Source organism: Eurosta solidaginis, chromosome 1 (assembly GCF_040869045.1).
Source record: "Eurosta solidaginis isolate ZX-2024a chromosome 1, ASM4086904v1, whole genome shotgun sequence".
Taxonomy (NCBI): Eukaryota; Metazoa; Arthropoda; class Insecta; order Diptera; family Tephritidae; genus Eurosta; species Eurosta solidaginis.
The window spans coordinates 222,449,603-222,475,237 of NC_090319.1; the positions used below are offsets into that span (position 1 = coordinate 222,449,603).

At 42.3% G+C, this 25,635-nt stretch overlaps 1 protein-coding gene across 2 annotated transcripts in view; it reads left to right on the forward strand.

Annotated features, from left to right (window-relative positions):
- The first annotated feature begins 12,679 nt into the window (after positions 1-12,679).
- Positions 12,680-25,635, forward strand: part of LOC137237037 (striatin-3-like) — a 636,631-nt gene continuing 623,675 nt past the window's right edge. For both annotated transcript variants that reach the window (XR_010948771.1, XM_067760187.1), the window contains exon 1: positions 12,680-12,992. The gene's annotated coding sequence lies outside the window, so the exon portion shown is untranslated. The remainder of the gene's footprint in view (positions 12,993-25,635) is intronic.

The following is a 25,635-nucleotide window of genomic DNA, read 5'->3' on the forward strand; positions in this document are numbered from 1 at the left end:
CTTTCATTCACATAGCATGGCCTAGCCAGCGCTTCATTTTAATTCGCTGGATTATGTTGATGCCTTCGTGAAGCTCGCGCACCTCATCATTAAATCGTCTTCGGGACTCGCCGTAGCCAACGCGTAGGGGTCCGTAAATCTTTCGAAAACTTTCTCTCGAGCACTCCTAGAGCCGCTTCATCTGATTTTGTCGTGATCCATGCTTCTGCACCATATAGCAGGAGCAGGACGGGAACGATAAATTACTTGTAGATTTTCGTGATGTTCGTTTGCCGAGAGAGGACTTTACTCTTCAATTGCTTTTTTTTTTTTTTTTTTTTTTGTTACGTGGAAGGAGGAAATGCTTTATGCACTAACCGGGTTGTTAAGCCTCGGTGCTACTCTCTGTAGCAGCGAGCCTCTCCGAGTGTAGGACTCCCTTTCTTTTTCTTCATGGTCTACCCACTAAAACCTAACCCCCCACGGCCCGCGCATTTTCCGAACCTGGGACCGCGTTTAGCATAACTTCGGGCACGGAAGCGCGTTACGTGAGCTCTTTGGCTACTCTCACGTTATTGGGCTAAGCAACCATCTTGCCGTTTAACGAGGAGAATATTCCTTGCATATCTGCTGACCATGTCCCATCTGTCATTTCCGCAGGTCATTTTATGGATGACACTGCCCGGGGATAGGTCGCCTAGTGTTACTTCCACTCTTCTTCGTTGCTGTGCGAAGTGATCGCATTCGAAAAAGGTGTGGCGTACGTCGTCTATGAGCCCACAGTATAAGCAATTCGGATTTTCAACCTTGCCCATCCTGTGGAGGTATTCCCGGAAGTAGCCATGGCCACTTAAAAACTGTGTCAGGTAGAAGTCGACCTCTTCATGTGGCCGTTCTAACCATGGCTCCAGCTCGGGAATCAGTTCCCTGGTCCACTTGCCTGTAGTGCTGCAGCTCCATTGCTGTTGCCAGCGTCGGATAGAATCTTTTCGCGCCTGCGCGGCAGCAACATCTCTACGTACTTCTCCTCGGAGGTGGTAAATTGATTTCCTCTCTCAGCGAGAAGATGTATCGGTATGGTTCCCGCAATAACAAGAACTGGGTCTGCGGATACCGTGCGGTAAGCTGAGGCAATTCGTAGCGGCCCTCTGCGTTGGCCAGAAGCAATAGCTGCTCGATACTTTCGGAACTTCATTGCATCCGCCCAAATTTCTGCACCGTACAAGAGTATAGAATCCGAAGCGGAAGCAAGCAGCTTTCTTATACATGGCCTTGGCCCGCCTGTGCCATTAATCGACTTAAGTATCCTATGGTCCGTGCAGTTTTCTCACAGGCTCCTTGAAAGTGTTCCGAGAAGGTTAGTTTGCTATCTAGCCTCACCCCAAAGTATTTCGTGGAGCTGCGTGTTTGTACTTGTTGTTCTCCAACCATCATATTCGTAATGGTGGGAATTCGTCTCTTCGTGAGGATTACGATCTCAGTTTTCGCTGTCGCAAGCTGAAGTCCATGGTCACTCATCCATCTATTTACACTGCGCATTACTTGGTTTAATTTAAGCTGCGCCAGCTCGTAGTTCCGTGCTGTAATTACGGCAGCCACGTCGTCTGCGAAAGCGACAAGAAAAGCACTCTCTGGCATGTGCAAACGAAGGAGGCTGTCATACGAAGCATTCCAGAGGTCGGGACCTAACCCAGGGCTGCTCCGCCTGTTATCCTCACCTTTCTCTAACCTTGGTTTGTTTCGTACGTGAGCCAGCGATCTTTTAGGTAGTCCCCTAATATGGCTAGTAGATAAGGAGGTACCTTGAAAGAGTGTTTCAGCGCATCGAGCATGTCGTCCCACCTGACGGAATTGAAGGCATTTTTCACGTCCAGCGTGACCAGTAAGACAACCGGCCTAACTTGGTGGCACGCGGTTTCGGCTTCCTTACCGCATTTATAACTTCGGCTACGGCATGTATTGTGGAGTGACCTTTCCGGAACCCATGCTGCCGATGGGACAGACCACCTCCATCGTCAATGGCTGCTATCAGCCGTTGTTTAAGGAGGCTTTCCATCATTTTCCCGGCCGTGTCGAGCATGCATAATGGTCGAAAAGACGACGGGGAGTTCGGGTCTCCCTTGCCTTTCGGGATTAGCACGAGGTGCGCTGTCTTCCACCTTGTAGAAAAGAGCCTGGCTTCCAGGCATTTGTTATACATGTGCAACAGCCACTCAGGACTGCTCTTAGCAGCCAGTCTTATTGCTTCAGCTGGTATCCCATCCGGTCCTGGCGCTTTACCGGGCTTCATTCTGTGTAGGGCCGCTTTTAGCACACCTTCACTGAACGGCTGCACGTCGTGGCCTTCGTGGGTGACGTGGGCACCCTCTCTGCTTGTGCGAGTGAGGAACAGAGCATCTACTATACTTCGCATCTTGCCCTCATCCATTGTTTGTTTCGGTGGGCGGAATTTCCCCATTACTATTTTATACCCTTGTCCCCAAGGATCACGATCAACTTCTTTGCAAAGCTTTTTCCAGCTATAAAGTTTGCTTTGCTTTATGGCGGCACAGAGAACCTTTTTTGCTCTTTTGTATGCCTCCGCATGCTCTAGCACGTCAGGCCTGCTGCGTGCGCGGGTTGCCAGCCTTCGCTTTCTGTGGCATACCCTGCGTAGTTCGGCGATTTCGCTACTCCACCAGTGCAGTTGTTTTTTACCTCTCCTATGCCCTTTTCGTGGCATTGAGGTCTTGCATGCGTTGTTCAGGCAACGCATGGTGGCTTCTACCGTAGCGTTCGCCGCTTCGGCACTGTCGACTATCTGTCGTGCGCTCGCTTGTACAACAGCGGAGAACTTTGCAGCGTCAACCTTAGAGGCGTCCCATTTTGTTTTCATACGGGACGGTCTCTCTGTCCGACTTTGCCCTGAGTCATTAAGATGGAAGGTGATGTAGTTATGGTCACTACCCGTGAGATCCTCCATTAATGTAATATCAGGGATAGAGCGCCCAAAGCCTGGTCGCCGATATGTCGGGGCCGTGCCGGTATTCAGAATGACCAATCCGAGTCGGGCAGCCATTTCTAGCACTAGCCTTCCTCTGGAGTTAGTCTGGGGCATTCCCCACTCAACAGCCCTAGCATTGAAATCTCCAGCGACGACCACGTTACCGGTTTCCCCACGCAAATCGTCTTCGAGTAGTTCTAGCTTATCTTTAAACCCTTGAATTGGATCATTTGGGGACAGGTAGCAGCTCACTAGTGTGGTGTGCACCACGCATACGTTGGCGTTTCCGACAACACGGCTTCGTACGTGGGCGCCAGCGTCTAGGATCCAGATCGCAGCAGCAACTGTTGAGTCTACGTGCCAGTCACTCCTGACTCTATAGGGTTCGCTGATGATGGCATAGCTGGCTCTGCTTTCAAGAACCAATTGGCCCAGCAGACTATCGGCTAACCTGCTTCGGTTCAGGTTGCCTTGGATGAACCTGGTCACTTGCGCGCCTGTTTGACCTTTGCGGCAGCGAGTGCCTCCCTGAAGGTGCTGCATGCTCCAGACCCGGGAAGGTGGTCGACCTTCTCTGACTGGCATAAAAAGCACTTTGGAGTTTCCGTGCAGGCCGAGGCCTGGTGGCCACTCTGTCCGCGCTTCCAGCAAGCACTGCTTCTATCAGGGCCTTTGCAGTCTGCTTTTTGGTGTCCGTAGCCTAGACACCTGAAGCATCGCTGCACGTCTACCCTCTGTCTAAGCCTGCATTGCAGCCAGCCGATACAGATCTTGCCCTTGGCTAGTAAAAGGACGCCAACAGCTTCGTCCACTTCAATGGCTGCCATCTTCTGTTCACGCTTGTTTGCCGAGAAAATAGACACACGGGCCTGCCCCGTCATTTCCCCGCCATCAGCTTTCCTAACAGCCTGGGCAACTCCTTCGGCGGTTGCCAGACAGTCCATGCCCAGCACCTCTATCCGCATTCGCCGTGTATGCTGCTTGGTTTCGCCCGCTTTTCCAACAGCGCTTCCTATCGTTTGGAGGAACGCTGATTTATCGCCGCAACGTGCAGTTTCGATAAGTACACTCCCGGACTTGGTTTTTCGGACAGAGCGTATGACGGTCCCTGTATCTTCCGGCCGAAGCTCGCCCCGGATGGCTCCTACGACTTCGGCGTAGTTCTTTCCCTGGGCTGGTCTAACTACGAAAGTTGCGGCCCGTCTGTTTCTGGGCTTTCCTTTTCTTTTTGCCTTCTTGGCTTGCCCAGGTGGTGTCCTTTGTCCTTTCTCAGGGCGTGGTTTGGCTTTCCGGTTCCCTACGGTCGTCCAGGCCTCGCCCGAGATTGTCTTCGCAGAATCCTCATCGCACTTTTTCTTGGCCTCCGAGGCCCCCGGTTGCGAACCAGAGTTCGTTCGTGCTCTTTTGTTCCCACGAGTCGCTTTCGGTTCTGTGTACTCTGCGCTTTTACCCTCTAATAAAGAGCGCATGCGACTCAGTGTCTCTTCAAGTTGTGCCATGCCGTTCTTTATGTCCATCGACACATTTTTCTGTTTGGCCGCAGCAGCCTGCATGCTGCGCAGCACAACTCTTGCATACTCGAGGAGGTCAACTTGACTTGTCCTCCCCGGTGTTGCACCGCATACGGAGGTTTCCCGCCCGTCATTGCTGTCACCTTGCTGTCCAGGGGTAGATGGGGTGGCATCTACTTTCCTACTGTTTCCCTAGCTTTTGTCCCCCCCCCCCCCCTTGCGTTCGTCGTGGGGTGTCCCTGGCCATTGCTGACCCGCCAACTTGTTTCTCTGCTGGTGCTATTGTCGCATTGCTAGCGGCTTTTAACACCGGCGATCGGAGCACCTTGCTGCTCCTTTGAAAAGCGATTACACCGCTATCATTAACCTCGTTACTTTTACGCGTTTCAATTGTTTGGTTCATTTCTTTTCGGTTGGGTCTCCGCTCCAAGCCGCTTTCTCCACCCGATGTGCAGTCGCCGTTTTAGATTCCCGTGGGTATCTTTGCATGTGCAGGGAGGCCACGCGAGGGTTGACACAGGTCCTTATGAGAGCCTGTGTTCAGAGCCAGAATCCGGCGTAAGTCAGAAGTCATCTCAACTGATCCTGCATCACCAACTTAATGGTGACGTGGCTTCGAACGTACTTGGAGACCTGCCAAGGTTTTAACGAGACGGAGACGAAGACGATATTAGCCCACCAGCCGTTTCAACGAGGTGTCACCCTCGGCTACTAAGATGGTAGAATACCGTCCACGCCAGCCCATAGCAATCTTTTCCTTAACATTTTCCAGTTGTCACCGTCAGGATCTTACTGGGCTCGATCCTGACGATGCTTATTGAAGTTTTAGGGCGGCACCCACTCACCCTGCCACCAAGATTCATTGGGCATGTGTGGCCTTTTGCGCCACGACCTCCTCTATGGTCGCTCTTGGTCGGGGACTGCTTATTGGTTATTCGCAGCTAACCTACTAGAGGCCGTTCACGATCCGCCACCTTGTGACCCCGGTGGAGCCCTGAGCTCAGCCTCCACCACTCTTCAATTGCTTACCTAGTCCAAAGTTGCATTTATTGGCAAGAGTGGTTCTTATCTGGATTTAAGGGCTGGTGTTGTTGTTTGTGTTAATATTAGCTCCCGAATAAAGGAAGTCTTTTGCTATTTCGAAATTATGGCTGCCAACAATAGCGTGGTTGCCAAGGCGCAAATACGCCGACTTTTTGTTCGATTACAGCAGGTATCTTAGGTTAGTCCTCATTCACGATCAAACTCATCTTTTCCGCCTCTTTTTCAGTTTGGAGTATGCAGTAATTTTGGCCCGGGTGTTCAGGCCGATGATATCAATGTCGTTTTCTTACGAATATATAATAAATACTGTGTAAAATATCACGTGTTAATTGCTCAACGAAATTTTGTTGAATCAAAAATTAAAAGGAAAGGAAAAATTACTTGGCAAGATGACGATGATTGCCAGCGAATATATTTGTTTGGCGTTGCCACATCACTCCCTTCTTAATAACATAATTGCAAATAATTAATGGTCGGAAATAATGAAAGATGGCTTAAGCCGTTCTGCAGAAACCTGGATATCTTTGTTCTCGATCCTAATGGTGAATACTCGATCGGATGGTCTGGACATCACTCGGCCCTATCAGTGAATCGTGGTTCCAATTGTGCACGCACTGAATCTGTTCGGATTATTTTTAGATGGGGATTGATGGGAAAGCGCCGATGCGCAAGGGAGAGAATTTTCCACAATAAATAAAACCACTTCACTTCAAATAAACTGGCACTTCATGTGCTTTCATATAAACTTTATTTTATTTACTTGTAATCACTTTACACGTACTGGAGTTTTTTCCGATGCAGACGCGGCGGTAGTTAAAGACCACTGAGTAGACTATGCAAAAAAGAAGACAAACTAGAGCGGCTGGCACCGCTTACATTTTTTAACAACAGTTACGTTACTCTTATACAATTTCAAATGATGAGAAAAATAGATCTGCCGGCCGCACGCAAATAAATACATAATAATAGAAAAATATTCGGTGATTAATCGATTTCGATTAACTTGCGAATCATGTCCTCAACATGGCAGCCCGCCTGCGCCGGTGCAAGGCGAAGCAGCTCCTGATGTTTTTCCACTGTCATTCAAGGCCTTGTTGAAGATCGGATTTCGGAACCGGAGCGAGTGGTTACGGCAACTTAGACGGCATTGGTTGATTTCCATAATTCTGTGCAAAGGAAATAGCGTCGAAACCGACACAGAGAATCAATAGATTGATGATATAAGAGACTTGGGAAACTGAGTGACATAAATAAGTGAGGAGTTGTCTAGAGGGCTTGGGTGTTAGGCAGGGGGCAACAAACATAATTTGGTGATGTTTCGTGCGATAGTGCCTGCCTGAGTGTGAATCTCAGCGACGCGGATGTTTTGATCACGACCTGGGTTGAGTTTGGCAATGCGCCCCAGCCTCCATTCATTTTGCGGATCAAGTCATCTTTAATGACGACGAGATCTTCTTCTCGAACGTTGGGTTCTTGTCGCTTCCATTTAAGCCTTTTGTGAAGTTCTTTGAGATATTCATTTTTCCATCGGGTACTAAACTGCTGATGAATGGCACTCAACTTCCGCCACTTATGAGTGAGGGACAGGTTGTCAGCGCTGGGCTCGGGTATAGAGAGCAGGGGGCCCCACGCAGAAAATGGCCTGGTGTTAAGGCCAGGAGGTCACTTGGGTCCTGGGACATGGGGGAGATCGGCCTTGAGTTGAGAACCGCTTCGATACGAAGGAGAAGGGTGGTGAATTCTTCGAAGGACCGCGGGGTCTTCGTGAGGTGTATTTTAAAATTGTTGACGGCATCTTCCCATATGGAGGGATAAACTGACAAGAGAAGCCATGGGTCATGTATTTGTGAGAAATTTCGTTCGCGGTTTCTTGAAGAGATTGAGAAACTCCCTTCTTCAAGCTTCGGTTAGCTCCTACGAACATTTTTCCGTTGTCTGACATAATTTTTGAGGGAGACCCCGGCGTCCCACGAATCGGGCAAAGGCAGTCTTGAATGCTGCTATGATCAAATCGGAAACCATTTTCAGATGCACGGCTTTAGTGGAGAAACATACAAATACACACACATACGCCTTAGAGTAGGGAGCAGGACGTAGTGTGGAATTTTTAACTGATAATGGTCCAGCAAAATCAACACCTGTGGTGTGGAACGGATGTGAGTAGGTACATCGCTCAGAGGGTAGTGCGGCCATAATCTGTGTGCGCATTTTTTGTTTGTAAACGGTGCACGTCTGCATATGGATTTCTTTAGCTTTTGTTTCAACTGGGGAATAAAATATTCTTGTTGTACCATCCGAACCATTAACTGCTTTTCAGCATGCAGCATTTCTTCATGGAGAAAATTGAGCAACAGCGAACAGAATTTTGAGTTCTCTAGGAGAATAATAGGGAAGCGTTCATTACGACTGAGGTTAGCTTGGGATAAACGCCCATCAACTCGCATGACTCCAAATTGATAAAACATCGGGTTTAAGGTGAGCAAGGAGCTCTTATTACTGGCCGGCGTTGATGCTTGTAGTGACTGCATCTCACGTGGGTAATGAACGTTTTACGTTTGAGTAATAATACGCATTTTCACGTGCTTTACTTCGCTCTGAGTCAATTTCAGGGACGTAGGAATTGCCCGTTTCCTGGACTTGTAATACACGTGCCACAACGCGAAGTTCTCTAGGGAGGGAAGAGAAACGTTCGAGAGCGTCAACATATTCGACGGTATGAAATGATTCAACGCGACGCTGTTCAGGTGGAGAGGGATGAGTTGACAATATTTTCGGCCACAATGAAGGGAGTTTTTGTAGCCATTCCGGGCATTTCCACCATAAATCGCACATCGAGAGTTCTTGTGGATTACAACACGGGTACCGAGGTCGGCGGGGTTATCGCCACTCGAAATATGTCTCCAGGTAGCGTGGCTCACATGATCGAGAATGAGAGAGATCCTGTTGGCGACGTAAGTTTTCCAGGTGTGAGGCGATTTCTCTAGCCAAGCTAACACAATAGAGGAGTCTGACCAGAGAAAAAGTTTGCCTGGCTGTAATTGTAGCTCCGACCGAATTTGCTTGACCAGCTTTGAGAGTAATACGGCTAAGCAGAGTTCGAGTCGTGAGAGGCTGAGAGTTTGCAGGAGTACTACTTTACACTTCGCTACGAGTAGGTGGGACGAGAAGGAGGTTTCCTCTTGTTGAACGCGGAGATATACACAGGCACAGTATGTTTTCCCGAAGCGTCTGAGAAGCCGTGCAGTTGCACGTGCTGGTTTGAGGAGAATCGGACCCATCAGGGTATGGTAATTTTATTGATTGCGGGAGGGATTTTTGCGCACCATTGTGCGTGACGTCTTGGTCCCAATCGGTTCAATATTGCCAATTTGATGGTTTCATTTTGAGTTTGTCATCTCCTTTTAACAATCACTTCGACCATGCAATGACATAAATAAAATCAGCTTGTGAGATGAGTCAACCTGTATAATTGAACCAAAGAGGATAAATACAATAAGAGCCATCACTCGTTGTTTTGTGGCGAGTATCTCGCTGGAAATTGAAAAAATTTATGCCGAATGTTTTCTGAGAGGGACATTTTTAATTGTCTCGCATTTATCCATGCCGTGTAGGCCCCTTGTGCGTCTGTGATTTTTGGAAAGAGAATTAAATAAATTAATTAAATACAGTCGAAAAACAAGTAAGGAAGGCTAAGTTCGGGTGTAATCGAACATTACATACTCAGTTGAGAGCTATGGAGACAAACTGTAGGAAAATGAACCTCGGGTAACCCTGGAATGTGTTTGTATGACATGCGTATCAAATGGCAGGTATTAAAGAGTATTTTAAGAGGGAGTGGGCCATAGTTCTATAGGTGGACACCTTTTCGAGATATCGCCATAAAGGTGGACCAGGGCTGACTCTAGAATTTGTTTGTACGATATGGGTATCAAATGAAAGATGTTAATGAGTATTTTAAAACGGAGTGGGCCTTAGTTCTATAGGTGGACGCCTTTTCGGTATATCGTTATAAAGGTGGACCAGGGTTGACTCCAGAATGCGTTTGTACAATAAGGGTATCAAACGAAAGGTGTTAATGAGTGTTTTAAAAGGTAGTGGGCCTTAGTTCTATGGGTTGACGCCTTTTCGAGATATTGCCATAAAGGTGGACCAGGGGTGACTCTAGAATATGTTTGTACGATATGGGTATCAAATGAAAGGTGTTAATGCGTATTTTAAAAGGGAGTAGGCCTTAGTTCTATAGGTGGACGCCTTTTCTGGATATCGTTATAAAGGTGGACCAGGGGTGACTCTAGAATTAATTTGTACGATATGGGTATCAAATGAAAGGTGTTAATGAGTCTTTTAAAAGTGGGTGGGCCTTAGTTCTATGGGTGGACGCCTTTTCGAGATATCGCCATAAAGGCGGACCAGGGGTGACTTTAGAATTAATGTGTACGATATGGTTATCAAATGAAAGGTATTAATGAGTATTTTAAAACTGGGTGGGCCTTAGTTCTATGGGTGGACGCCTTTTCGAGATATCGCCATAAAGGTGGACCAGTGATGACTTTAGAATGCGTTTATACATTATGAGTATCAAACGAAAGGTGATAATGAGTATTTTAAAAGGGAGTTGGCCTTAGTTCTATATGTGGATGCTTTTTCGATATATCGCCATAAAGGTGAACCAGGGGTGACTCTATAATGTGTTTGTACAATATGGGTGTCAAATTAAAGGTATTAATAAGAATTTTAAAAGGGAGTGGTGGTAGTTGTATATGTGAAGGCGTTTTCGAGATATCGACCAAAATGTGGACCAGGGTGACCCAGAACATCATCTGTCGGATACCGCTAATTTATTTATATATGTAATACCACGAACAGCCATGATTCCAAGGGCTTTTGATTTCGCCCTGCAGAACTTTTTCATTTTCTTTTACTTAATATGGTAGGTGTCACACCTATTTTACAAAGTTTTTTTCTAAAGTTATATTTTGCGTCAATAAACCAATCCAATTACCATGTTTCAACCCTTTTTCGTATTTGGTATAGAATTATGGCACTTTTTTCATTTTTCGTAATTTTCGATATCGAAAAAGTCGGCGTGGTCATAGTCAGATTTCGGCTATTTTTTATACCAATAGAAAGTGAGTTCAGGTAATTATGTGAACTGAGTTTAGTAAAGATATATCGATTTTTGCTCAAGTTATCGTGTTAATGGCCGAGCGGAAGCACAAACGGTCGACTGTGTATAAAAACTGGGCGTGGCTTCAACCAATTTCGCCCTTTTTCACAGAAAACAGTTATCGTCCTAGAATCTAAGCCGCTACAAAATTTCACAAGGATTGGTAAATGTTTGTTCGACTTATGGCATTAAATGTAACCTAGATAAATCAAATGAAAAAGGGCGGAGCCACGCCCATTTTGAAATTTTCTTTTATTTTTGTATTTTGTTGCACCATATCATTACTGGAGTTGAATGTTGACATAATTTACTTATATACTGTAAAGATATTACATTTTTTGTAAAAATTTCACTTAAAAAAAATTTTTTTTTTTAAAGTGGGCGTGGTCGTTCTCCGATTTTGCTAAGTTTTTTTAAGCATACATATATTAATAGGAGTAACGTTCCTGCCAATCATTCATTTTCATCATGATATCTTCAACGGCTGCCAAATTACAGCTAGCAAAACTTCTAAATTACCTTCTTTTAAAAGTGGCGGTTCCACGCCCATTGTCCAAAATTTTACTTATTTTCTATTCTGCGTCATAAGTTCAACGCACCTACCAAGTTTCATCGCTCTATCCCTCTTTGGTAATGAATTATCGCAATTTTTCGATTTTTCGAAATTTTCGATATCGAAAAAGAGGGCGTGGTTATAGTCCGATATCGTTCATTTTAAATATCGATTTGAGATGAGCACCCAGGAATCTACATACCAAATTTCGTCAAGATATCTCAAAATTTACTCAAGTTATCGTGTTAACGGACAGACGGACGGACGGACGGACATGGCTTAATCAAATTTTTTTTCGATACTGATGATTTTGATATATGGAAGTCTATATCTATCTCGATTCCTTTATACCTGTACAACCAAGCGTTATCCAATCAAAGTTAATATACTCTTTGAACTCTGCTCACTTGAGTATAATAAACACAAATACCCTACGAAAATGTATAGAAGACATTTATAAACATCTCGCCCAAAACAAAAGTAGCGACTACCTCGCAGTATACATCGAGTAAATGCCAAAAAAATAACGAGGGACGGCTCTTATTGTATTTATCCTCTTTGATTGAACCATGGAGCGGTCTTTACTTTGTGCTTAAGCGAGTTGTGGCGTAGGTCACTATGCGTTCCGTAAGTGACTATCGGTCACGTAACCAGTTATGTGACTTGCGTTCACCTAACCACCCATCTGTGACTAGCGATCACTTCTCCGGTGACTTGCGTTCACCTCACTGGTTATGACTTGCGTTCATACAACCCTGGCTGTAGAGTAAACTGGAGTTGCCATCCAGTGCTCCAAGTCAACATTGTTGGAGTTGCCTTCCATCAATCACTTTTTTATTATAAATACTAGTCCGATTCACAACATCGCTCTCTTGCTGTTTTACTACTGGTGATATCAGTATCGACAAAACAACCGGATCCATCCAAAATCATCTACCAATCATCCACCATTTCTCTCAGGTCATCAACTACGGATCAATTAATAGCATAATTAATTCCACCACATCTAACAAAGGAAGTATCTATCAAACCGTAAGTAATATTTTTCCATATAAAACCACCCGAAGTAGCACTTGCGCTTAGTCTCCTCATTCACTCTAACCCTTGCGCGGTCGCAAGAAGGACCAAAAACCGAGTTCTATTCTTCGACTTAACTAATCAAGTTTCATTCAATCAAATTTTTTTTCCATTGTGGAAATATTTATTTTCTAAATTATCATACTTGCTGGAATTCTTGGCTTGGAATTCCAATTATTAATTTTAAGTGTTAAATTCAATAAATGAATTATAATTGAATTAAAATCCATTTGCGTCAATGCATTAAACATTTGGTCCTTGCGAGCCAAATTTGAAACAGTGGCAACGCAAAAAGGTACAACACTGTATGTATATCGCCATCGCCCCATCGCCAATTTTCAATTCGAATTTTCAACTTGCGCGTGTCCTGATCAATTTCTGTCAAACTAATGTAAAAGTTTTAAATTAAGCCAAAAGTTAAGTTAAAGTGATCAAATTGAATTTTAAACGCAAATCTGTGGTAGCATTTTTCCAAAAATTGCCCAGCAGACATATTTAAAACAAAAAGACGGTCCCAAACATCTTGCTGACGGCATTATTGTGGCAAATCATTCCGGAAAGTTGCCCAGTGAACATATTTAAAGCAAAAGATCACACAAGCATCTTGTTGGCAAAATTATTGGGACATTCATCAACTCAAAATACGCATCGGAACACGAGAACAGTAAGGATAAGAACGTAAGTACCAGTTCTTAGTTTTTTCCCAAAAAAGATACATTCGCCACCAAGCCCGTATATTTAACCGTTATTTTCATATACGGTTATATATATGTATATACATACATACGGAATTCATATCCGATATTTTGCGAATAGCGTGACTCATTTCCAACAATTTTTTCGATCGTCGCTTGCGCTTGCGCTAGCAGCGACGTCGGCCGATCTATTTGGTTTTTTCACATACATGTATGCACATACAAATATTTATTGGTTGACAAGGTTCAACACAAATTCAAGCTATTTGCGTTCGGATATTACCCCTTTTTCTTTCGACTAGCTTCTTAAAATTATAAAAGGTCCCTCCTTAATGAAATTCAAAAATATATATAAGTACATATAGAAGGTCCCTAAATTTTAATAAAGTTCATATATGAGTTTTTCTCAATAAACAGAAAGGTTGTGTACCTACGTATATACATACCGCAACAAGTTGCTTACATTCACATACAGAAAAACGCCGGTTTGTATGAATAAAGAGTGTGATTTGCTCTAATCGGCATAGTCATCGATGTAACTAAAGATATTAAAGTCGTAATCAGGATTTATCGTTGAGACTGGGTTCGTACCCAATAATTGTCTGAAAAAATGATACCTTAATAAAAATACAACAATCTTACATCTTGTGCACTCCAGCACGGGAATAAACGCGTTATTACGTTGCTTGTGTCCAACCATAACATCTGCTGAAAACCCTGTTTATCTTGGGTTTATCAAATATCGAATATCCCACGTTATTTTGCGGATAACGTGTTTACCACCAAATCATACCCATATCTCCATCATCATCCACCAGTTATTTATACATCACACAAACATTTATATCACAAAACATTCAACATCATACATATATTTCAGTGAATTCGGGGGCATTCTCTAATAAATCGTGCTAAGTTCTTTTTTGTGAAATCCCTTCGATATCAGCGGGGTATTCCCTAATTAACATTGCTTAGTTTTTTGTGGTGAATCCCTTCGTGAGCAGTGCAAAACCTATTAAGTGCACATTCGTTTTCGAAAAATCGTTATCCCTCTGAGCGACAGACGGAAAGTCCACTCTCCAAATAAGTTTTTCTCGGCTTGCGTCTGTAGTTTTGAAGTTTCTCATTATAAACCTGAATCTTCGTGCACAATACCACTTGTGAACTCAAATAGTCTCCAAACAGCTTGTCATCGCAGTCATTTTTTATCAAATCAATCCCTTGATACAGTCTCCAATCATGCCTTCTTCAACAGAAGTCATGTCAAAATTTATCTTCGACTCCAACAATGTGGTGAAAATTTGTACCAATTTTCAAAAAGAAGATTCTGATGAACAAACGGACTCTTTATTGGATGTCAAGTTAGAAGACCTCAACGGTCGTTGGGCTTCGTTAAAAAACTATGAAAACGTCTGCATAGCTGAGAAAAGCGCAGTTTCTGGAAAGTTTAAAGAGAAAACCCACAACAAATTTCAGCTTTTTGCTTACTCCTTCTACATCTGTAAATCACATATATTGAATCAATTAAAAATGCTCCGTGGGAATCCAACAGAGTCAGCAATACCTCCCGTCAGTCTCTGCCTTTCGATCCCAACTCGGTGTCGTGTCTCAAGGTGGCACCGTGTGATACAGAAGTATTTTACGGTAGTTACGAGGAGTGGCCATCCTTTCGTGATATGTTCACGGCCGTTTATCTCAACCATCCCAGACCGACTCCCGTACAGAAACTTGCGAAATAAGACTCGAGGAAAGGCAGGCGCGATCGTAAAGCAAAACCCTTTGTCCGATGACAATTTTTCATTAGCATGGGAAGCGCTAAAAGCCCGATTCGAAAACAAACGAATCTTAATAGATAAACAATTAAAATTGCTTTTCAACATTCCTCAAGCTACCTCGGAAAGTAGCGAAGAAATTCAAAAGGTGCAGAACACCACCAATGATTGTCTTGTGATCCTAAAGTCGCAAGGAATTTCCGTTTCCGAGTGGGACCCCATTTTAATTTATTTGTGTTCCTCAAAGCTACCACAAGAAACTATGTCTCTGTGGGAACAGTCCCTAGAATCTAGAAAAGAAATTCCTGACTGCCCCAGATGAACCAGTTTCTGACTAAGCGTTACAAAGTGGTTGAACGCCAACATGAATATAAAGGCATTAAATCACGCACTTCGTTCCCATCGAAATCCTCGCCTAAAATTCAATCTTATCACTCTCAGGAAAAACGTGCGTTTACTTATAGATTGTGCAACGACAGTCATCCCTTGAAATCTCCCGAATTCCGAAAACTGAGCGTACCGGAGCGTACCAAATTTGTTAAGGATATCCGTTTTTGCACAAATTGCTTCGCTTACAACCATTCATCAACCAACTGTCCCAGTGCATTCCGATGTCTGCACTGTAAGAAAAACCATCACACAATGTTGCACCCTCCCGAAATCAACCAGCCCGAATCAAAGGCCACGCCTAGCACATCTGCAAAAAATGCACCAATCTACTACACACCAAATCTTTGCAAGAGTCCAGGCATCCAATCTTCAATCTAACCGAGGGCGATTGGTAAGAGTCTCCTTCTTCCAAGAAACCTGACTCCAAAGAACGAGAAAACCTTCCTTCCCACAGCCCTAGTTAGTATCGAACACAGGGTTCCATCTTCACACTACGAGCACTAATCGATCAAGGTTCACAAAAAACAACACCGTTTACGACTACCTAGCTATGAAGAAAACTTCCCAGTCACTGGGATGGGCAGAAAAGTAGTAGAAAATGCTAAGCGTGTCTGTCAACTCACGTTAGTATCGAAACTCAGTCACACCCGTATCCATACAAACGCCATCGTCTTAAAACAGCTGACCAGTTTCCTTCCCTCCTTTAAACTATCAAAACCAAATCTGTCGGAAATTTAGGATTTAGGTCTTGCGGATCCATACTTTTACACACTCGGTCCCATTGATCTTGTCATTGCCAGTGACCTTACAGGGAATAAGATATGGAGTTTTTGGAAGTTTGCTTGCCGAACATACCGTTTTTGGTTGGTATCTGAGCGGACCACTAACCTCCACCCAAGGTTCTACCTTTCATACTCATACCATGTTACATCCTCCAGTGACGAGAAAATCCAGATCAAAGGCTACATCAATCACACTTTCTACAAATCCAACCAACCTCTTGCGAACCAAATCCTCCCAGCACACCAGAAATCGCATCTTCTATTTAACTCAATCAATCGCAAAAAGACTGGCACTATCGAAAACCATGATATAGAAATTCAGACAACGATATGCGAAAACACCTCACTTCTGACCCCTAGAGAAAACACAACCAGAAAAATAAACTTTATTGGGAAAAACTTGGAAAGTATCGCCAAACTGCCATCACCCAAGTAAACCTTTTCTGCAAAATCTTCGGAAGCAAATATTGAAGGACAACATCAAATGTTTCCCTCGTCTTCGAATTTGCTTGGCCCCGCAGGGTTGCTATCGCCAATTAGCAATCACATCGAGATAGTTTTCTTATTACTGTATTTTATTTGGCATCATATCTTCCCAAAACCTAATTTTGAAATACTGCAAGCAGTCAACTTTTTCATGCCGGAGCTGTGTAGTACCCTTCTCATGGCAATGATCATCAACCGCTTCGAAAATCATGTACCAATTTGGAAAACAAAAATTTTACTCTCGCGAATGGAAAAGCATCCAAACATATGGAAGACGGGTGCAGTTAATATTCTTTTTCATAGCATGCAAAATGTTCCAATAACCAAATGGCAACACTCGTTTGCCAACAACAACCCTCAGAACTCAACACCCAAACACTCCGAAGTTCTAGCGAAGCACACAAGAAACGATCGATCAAAGTTTAATTCGTCTTTGCTCTAATTTTCAAAAAAAAAAAAAAAAAAAAACAACAAAAAAATATATATATATACATATTGTAACGATTTTGCTTGCAAATCCTCTTATTTGCAATCCTCTGCTAAGTTCGAATCACTAAACTGTTGAATAAATAACTCCAATTTGTAATAATGCAAAATGGGCTTTATTAAAGTACTTCACAATAACAAACTGTGCAACGAATAGCTTGCTTAATAATCACATTGATTGATAGCTCAATGAAACTCTACTATTCAAAATAACACTGCTATTGCTCGCTAGATATCGTCTTAATCAAACTGCTTGACAACTCAAATCAAACTGAATTCCTTCTTACTCGCCTGCACCGCTTTTATAGTTTACGCTGCATACTTCTAGGCTCTTCGATTTCCAGAAGTTACTAGTTGTTTCGGCTACAAAATCGCCAGCCACAACTACGTGCACAAATTATTGCCCTCTCTTGTGACCACTCAGATAAGATATATGCATGTGTTTGTAGTTTACAGTCTCCCGCACACACATAAGCGTATAAGTAAATTCATCGGTGTGTGACATCTCATCTCTCGCTGCCTTGTATGTAAATGTTGCTCGTCGGAATGTGTACATATGTGTAGACGCAATTATTGATTCGTTTATGTAGATACATAATGATTGAATTATTGATGTGAATTCACGTCACTGCTTAGCATCGGCCTGGAGATGGCAGCACTCCTCAGTTTTGCTAATATTCGTAACACTGCCCTCCACCTAAGTCTGATCGTCCCGATCAGACAAATCTCCCAATCTAAACGCCGCTAGCATCTCCAAATGTACCACTCTTCTAATCCGTGGTTTCCCAGTGGTTTGTATGCGGTAGATGGTATCACTGATCTTCTTCACAACTTTGTACGGGCCTTCCCAACTGCACCGAAATTTGGTTGGAACACCTTTCCGCCGGTGAGGGTTGTTTAACAGTACCAAATCTCCCGCCAAGAAACCTTCCGAATTAGAGTTCTTGTCATGCCAGTGTTTCATCTTACTACTCATTACCCTGGGCCGTTCCTTCACACTCTGTTGTTTGGTCAATGAACCACTTCGTAGAGCTTGCGCTGGACGGATTTGCTTTGCATAATCGGTATCGTTCCCACATTTCACAAGAGTAGTGCGCTCCGGCTTGAAACTACCCTCGCATTCTTTCTCGGAAATTCGTTGCTTCGTTTTCCCGCGTCTTTTAGGTTTTGTCAATGCCAGTGTTTTTCTCGCAGGTACTTTTGGTTTTGATTTATTTGGCCCATTCGATCTATCAACCTTTGCCTTTGACTTTCGTGGTCTTTGTCGAGTCTTTTCCACCAGTACCCGATTACTGCTGAACCCTTTTTCCTAACTAAAGTTAAGTGGTATGTCCTGGTTCTTATAGCGCATAATTTTCCTCCGCATATCGATCCTGACGTCATGGTCAACCAAGAAGTCCACTCCCAATATGACTTCATCAACGATCTCCGCCACAACGAATTTGTGTAGAACCATGACTTTTCCAATTAATACCTCACATACCACTTCGCCTTGGACTTGATTATATTCGCCTGTTACCGTACGCAACCTTGCTCCAGGTAATGACTTTACTCTCCTGTAGACCAAATCAGATCGAATCAAGGAATGAGATGCCCCCGTATCTACAGTACACGCTCTTTACCATCCACATTCCCTCTGACGGTAAGACTGCTTGATTTCCTTCCGATTTGCGACACAGATATCACAGGACATTCAACAGCCGGGGCAAGTTTTCGTTCTTTACATTCGACACGCTCTTGCTCATTTCCGCCAGCTTTGCGTTTACGGCCACCCACATTGTTGGAACTGTTAGGGTTGGTGTTGCAATAACGCGCAATATGCCCTGGCTTTCCACACTTAAAGCATTTGACTGCATCATTATTCTTCTGCTGCGTACCCTTCAATGCTTCCAAAATTGCGTCTACCCAGTCTGGCTTTTCCACTTCCACGCGATGAGCTTTGTACGCTGGCTTACTCAAAAGTGAGGCTGTTTCCTGAGTCAGTGCATGCGATACCGTTTCAGCAAACGTTAGTTTTGGATTCGCATATGTAGCCCGCTTCGTTTCCACATCCCGTATGCCATTTATGAAGCTCTGGATTTTTACCCTTTCAGTGTATTCCACGGGTGCGTCTGCATTTGCAAGATGAGCCAATCTTTCAATATCTGAAGCAAACTCCTGCAATGTCTCATTTGCTTTTTGGTAGCGGTTTTGCAACTCAATTTGGAATATCTGTTTCCTATGGTCGCTTCCGTAACGTCTCTCTAAAGCGCTCATCAATGTTTCGTAGTGGTTCCGCTCGTACTCTGGGATGGTCTGTAAGATTTCCGCGGCAGGCCCTTTCAGTGCCACGAACAGAGCTGCAACTTTATCTTCAGCATTCCATTGGTTCACTGCTGCGGTCTTCTCAAACTGTAGCTTAAAGACCTGAAAAGGAACAGAACCGTCAAAGGATGGTGTCTTTACCTTTGGATTACTCGCTGAAAAGCTGGGCGGTTTAGTTGTAACTGCTCCATACGACCTTTTAACGCTTCTATTTCGGCATCAATTTTGCACTCGAGTTGTAAAATTTTTGCATCCTGCTCTTCCAGTTTCACAAAGAGCTGCGATGATACCTGTTCCGAAATTTGTGCCGACATTTCAGATATACGTGCCTCTTGCGCTTCCAGTTGAGATGCCAAGTGTGTCTTCTGTTCTTCCAATTGTGATGTTATACGGGTTTCCTGCGATTCCAGTTGGGATACCATATACGTCTTCTGTTCTTCAAGTTGTGAAGAAATTTGTGTTTCCTGTGCTTCAATCTTCGATGTTATTCGTGTCTCTTGGGATTCCATCTGTGATGACATATACGTTTTCTGTTCTTCTAGTTGAGATGACATATACTTTTTCTGTTCTTCTAGTTGAGATGCCAGTTGCGACGACATTGATGCTACTGTCGATGTTTGTGCAGATATTGCAGCCAATATCATGTTCAAGGCTGTGCTTGTAACTGTCTGCGATGTTTCGTTTTTCTCTTCAATTTTTGTTGTTGTTTCGTCCCCATCAGGATAAAAGACAAACTCGTCCACATCAATTCCTTGCGACTCCATTACCTCTCGTAGCCGTGCTTGAAGTTCGATTTTATTGCCGGTTGTATTTAATCCACGGTTCTCCAACTCCTTTTTTAGTTGCTGGATCTTCAATTCACTGAACTTTGCCATATCCAAGTTGTATTCCCAATCTTCGGAATTTATTCAACAATTCCTCTTCTGACACCAATTGTAACGATTTTGCTTGCAAATCCTCTTATTTGCAATCCTCTGCTAAGTTCGAATCACTAAACTGTTGAATAAATAACTCCAATTTGTAATAATGCAAAATGGCATTTATTAAAGTACTTCACAATAACAAACTGTGCAACGAATAGCTTGCTTAATAACCACACTGATTGATAGCTCAATGAAACTCTACTATTCAAAATAACACTGCTATTGCTCGCTAGATATCGTCTTAATCAAACTGCTTGACAACTCAAATCAAACTGAATTCCTTCTTACTCGCCTGCACCGCTTTTATAGTTTACGCTGCATACTTCTAGGCTCTTCGATTTCCAGAAGTTACTAGTTGTTTCGGCTACAAAATCGCCAGCCACAACTACGTGCACAAATTATTGCCCTCTCTTGTGACCACTCAGATAAGATATATGCATGTGTTTGTAGTTTACAGTCTCCCGCACACACATAAGCGTATAAGTAAATTCATCGGTGTGTGACATCTCATCTCTCGCTGCCTTGTATGTAAATGTTGCTCGTCGGAATGTGTACATATGTGTAGACGCAATTACTGATTCGTTTATGTAGATACATAATGATTGAATTATTGATGTGAATTCACGTCACTGCTTAGCATCGGCCTGGAGATGGCATCACTCCTCAGTTTTGCTAATATTCGTAACAATATCTAATCCTTTCACCAATTTACCTTAAATACAGTCCACTTTCGAAAGCTATTACAGGGCTGTGACATAAACCTAATCTTCAAGTTTTAACACAGCTTAATAAACCAACTTTTATCATATGAGTCAACACTTCGCAATTTTAACGACAAATATCATCTGTACATTTTAATATTTTCGTTTTGTTGAATCTTTATGTAAGAATAAAAAAAAAATTACGTTTAATACCGTATTCAAACCTAATCATATACAGTCCACTTGCGATAACCATCTTTAAACAATATCGTATCAAAAATAGTAAAAGAAAAAATATCTATAAGGAATTTCATTCTATCGTCATGCCACAACTAGGTTCTGAATCCAACTTTACTCCTACATAATTTATCATCTAAAAGATATGGTTTTAAAAATCATCTTCCAAAGCTAATCTTATTTACGGGATTACAATTTTTGTGAAAAGTATCAGTTTTCATCATTCAGAGAAACCAAAACGAATCAGCTGGCAAGGAAATCCAGCCTACATATATTATATCATCGAATTATACGTACCAAAACGGACGAATCCATCATGGTGATATGAAACAATTTCTACAAACTATCATATCAACACATGCTGAAAACCAACTTCAACCCAACCCTCGATTAGGATACAGCTTTCAAAGGTTTAGCCTTGCACATGTGCAAGGGGGCCGCCATGTTTAAGTGAGTTGTGCTCACTTAAATAATATTCCGTTCCGTAGGTCACTATGCGTTCCGTAAGTGACTTTCGATCACCTAACCAGTTATTTGACTTGCGTACAGCAGCAGTTGACCTTCTTCCTTCGTGGTTGAAATTGAACAGAAAATGGAAAGTGATCTCCGTGTTGTCGAACCAGAGATCGTGCGGGGGTTTTCCAAGGGATATTTGTTATCCGATGGAAAACTCGCCTACAAGACAGGTACCCGTTACCTAATCGATTACTTAATCGTTACCAATAACTTGGTCACCAATTATCGTCTTAATGACTTTTACATTGCTGTCGGGAAAAAGGTAACGCATGCGCTCTCTCAAAATAGTGTATGTGTGACTCGCTTTCTCGCTCTTACCTATTGTCTTTTCGACATTCCTTCTCGCTCGATGTTATTTACATGTTTAAGTTACTTCATTAGGTATGTTTTCGTTATCGCTAACCAAAACATATGCAAAAACAACAACACGGGTAACTGGCCTATCGGTTACCCGTATCGGTTACCTTCTGTCAAATCGCTTTTTCTATGAATGAAACGCGTCCTTTATGTTCAGATAAAATTTAATTATAAATTATTCATATATACAATGTTTTTTTACAATTAAAATTATTCCCTTATTACTCTAGTGAACTTTACATATATGAATTTATATATTTATAAACTATATAAATACATTAACGTCTATTCATAGTCGTTCCCTTTCCGAAACCTTGTTTTGAAGTTCTTATTTTTCCTGCGCTGGTAGTGTTGCTCATCAGTTTACAGGGTCATATTAGTTTGGTAGGTATAGTAACATCAGACGTAGCGAAATTAGGAAGCATGTCAGGAGTATCACTAGAATCCAAAGAAGCATGGTGATTCATTTCGTCACCTCCGTTTTCTTCCATATCCGGATTCATTCCACACTAGTCATTAAAAATAGCTTGTAGATGCCACATAGGTGTAACCATACCCTCAAGATCTTTCCGTTCAAATCTTGTGGTGTACAATGAGCAAACTTTTCATAAACATGTACACGTAAACTTGTATTTGTTCTAAATTGTTCACCACATTCTAAACATAGAAAAGATGTTCTTTCATCCACTGATTTCTCATGTTCCTGTATTAAGTGTTTGCGTAAATACCATTGTGATTACAATATGGACAAACAGTCAATTCTAAACTTTTCGTTGTTACATCAATTGTTTCAGCGTGTTGTACACGTAAATGAAAATTCATACTTGAATGTATTTTCGTCTTCCAATCGCATAATTTACATTTTAAATAATAACTATTAGGCATATGAGAAATCTCATGGTCCAATAATTTTTTGAAGCTTGGTGTAGCTGCTTGAATATCACAAAATTTACATTTTGCACCACGTTCGTTATATTTAAATTGTAAATGTTCTGGTTTCTCTACATGATGCATAAAGTTTAGATGCTTTTTCCAACAATGTGGTAAATTTAATTGAAATACATACATTGGGCATTGTCTCATGAAAAATTTTCCATAAATATACTGAGCCTCTTTATGTAGGCTCTTTTCTTAACATCTAATTCTGGTCGTACCGGATATGATAGTTTTGCTTCAGGTTATAATCCACACACATACTATTTTCATATTCTGTTTCATAATTTTCATCATTTTCAACATTGGACTTTGCATCAACATCATTATCATCATCGTCATTTTTTGATAACTCTGTTTTAAGCTTCATATTTATCAAAGGTTCATCTTCCTTAGTATTAGAATTAGAAACATTGTCATCTTCGGTTAAGTTTTTATCAAGTTTAGCTTTTTCCTAGGTTTAAATTCCTTACTATCCGTACTAGAATTAATACCATCATCTACATTTTTCGTGGTCTGTTTGAGTTTTTAAATTTGCCAGTGGTTCGCCTTTATCAGTATTAGAATCAGAATCGCCTTGGCCATCTTCACCGTGTTGCAAAGTAGGCGACATATGTTGGTGTTGATGTTTGCGCATATTACGGATATGTTGGTGGTTCACTAGTCATTAATTATTTAGAAGTTTCAACTTGTTGCGATTGTTGTTGTTGTTGCTGGCTGATGATGTGGTGTTAACGTTTGTTGTACAATTTATTCGGGTGATTGCACATATTGTTGGTGTTGTTATGGTGCTGGAAAACCTTCCGATATTGAAAGTCCTTGATTAGTGTAATCCCCACGTAGTGAACTACTCCTGTGACCGCGTCCGCGGTAACTATTACATCTGAAGGCGCTTAAGTTACAGGCATAGCTGGCATCGCTTATATAACAGGTTGACTCTATAGTAAAAACCAAAACAAAATATTAGAATCAGTGTTTATGAATAACATATTTAAAATAAGCTCTTACAACAACGTGATCGGTGGCTATATCCCCGTGAAAGTAGTGTGGTGTTCCTCCTTGTATAAACGTAGGTACTGGATGTGCCCAACCGTGCAGTTTTCTTCTAATTTGAGCAAATGTATGTTCTTACAGCCACAGCTGGAATATTGGGATTTAGTCGCCACTACTTCGTATGCGCATTTCTCTGCGCAGCTATTGGATGAGGCGAAGCACTGCTTCTACAACAACAGCAGGCGGACAACACGGAAAGAGAGGCAGCAACTGCATGACCCATCGATCCCGAGCCGTTCCTGCCAGTTGGCCCACAGGGGCATTTATTAGCAGAAGGGAGGGAAAAGAGAGAACACTGGCGCAATATGCCAGGCCTGAGTCAATCTAAGTTACTGTTAGGGGGTAACAGCACAACTTGAATTAGGTCATTAATAGGACTCTCAAAAAGATAGCCTAAGAACCCTAACGCCTATTCTTACAAGACAGTGTAGACTGAACAGTCACATGCAAAATCTGGGTATAATATGGGCTCACCATGGCCAGACAATTCCCACATTTAATCACTCAAGCAAAGAACACTGCTGGGGTTCATCAAGGAAGTCGGCTAGGATGAGGTGCTGTGAAGGAGATGTGAAAGTCACTGTGCAATCCTCAATAAATTATCTATCTACGTTTCGGTAACAAGCACCATTGTGGTACTAGCCCCACCATCGCGGGAACTATTGATATGACTACATTAAACCTTCTAGGGATTGAATATTAATAATGCCGGCAATGCGAAAGTCTGCTAAAATGTACCATTCTCCATGGAATGCTCGATATATAACTTTCCACGTTTTGAAACAGTGATGAAAAGAGCAAAATTTACAAAAATTTTAACTGGCTGTGGGTAGTAAGGTGTTGATGTCCTCTCTTAACGCAATGTAATGACAACTGCGATGCAGGGAAAATGACAAAAATCTTGCAAATCTACTGATAATAATTAATTAATGCCTCCCCTTCTATGCAGTTCTATGCATACATACATATGTATTTTTCTCTCCAAACGCTAATTAAAAAAATTAATTGATTTTCTCATGAACTTCGAACTCTGTCGTATTTGCATTCTTCAGTTGATTATCAACAAAAGCATGACAAATCATTTATTATGGTAGCCAATTTACTTACCCTTTCTGGTGCGATGATTCCTGGACAATCGGGCCTGACTAGACGCGATTTTTTTTGCCTTAAGAGAGCGTGCTTAACGCGAACCATATCATGTTATGGCACACCTTTGGTGATGCCAAAAATCAAAGCCATTTCTGCTTCTAATGCTTCTGGGATAGCAGCAGCAGCTCCCGGTGGCGCCACATAAATAACAGTTACATGCCGATCAGTTGCCTTTTTTGCTCCGGCTACCTATTCAATTTTAATTCACATTACATTATCTACTAATGCAATTTTTAATCACTACAAATCAATATAAATTACCGAAGCAAATACTGGCAAACCAAGATGCGTAGTTCCACCCTTTTTTAGGGAAATACATCCAACCAGTTTGGTACCGTATTCCAAAGCATGTTGCTTGTAAAGTACCTTGTATCCTTGGCAAATGACACGTGAATCTGCATTTAGTTGTAGATTTCCTCTGATTTTGGCATATTCTGAGCTGAAACGCAACCCGGCGGAGATGCTATCTATTAGAATAATATAACATTTTTTTTATTATTTAAAAATGCACATACGTATGAATGAAAATCAGAAGGT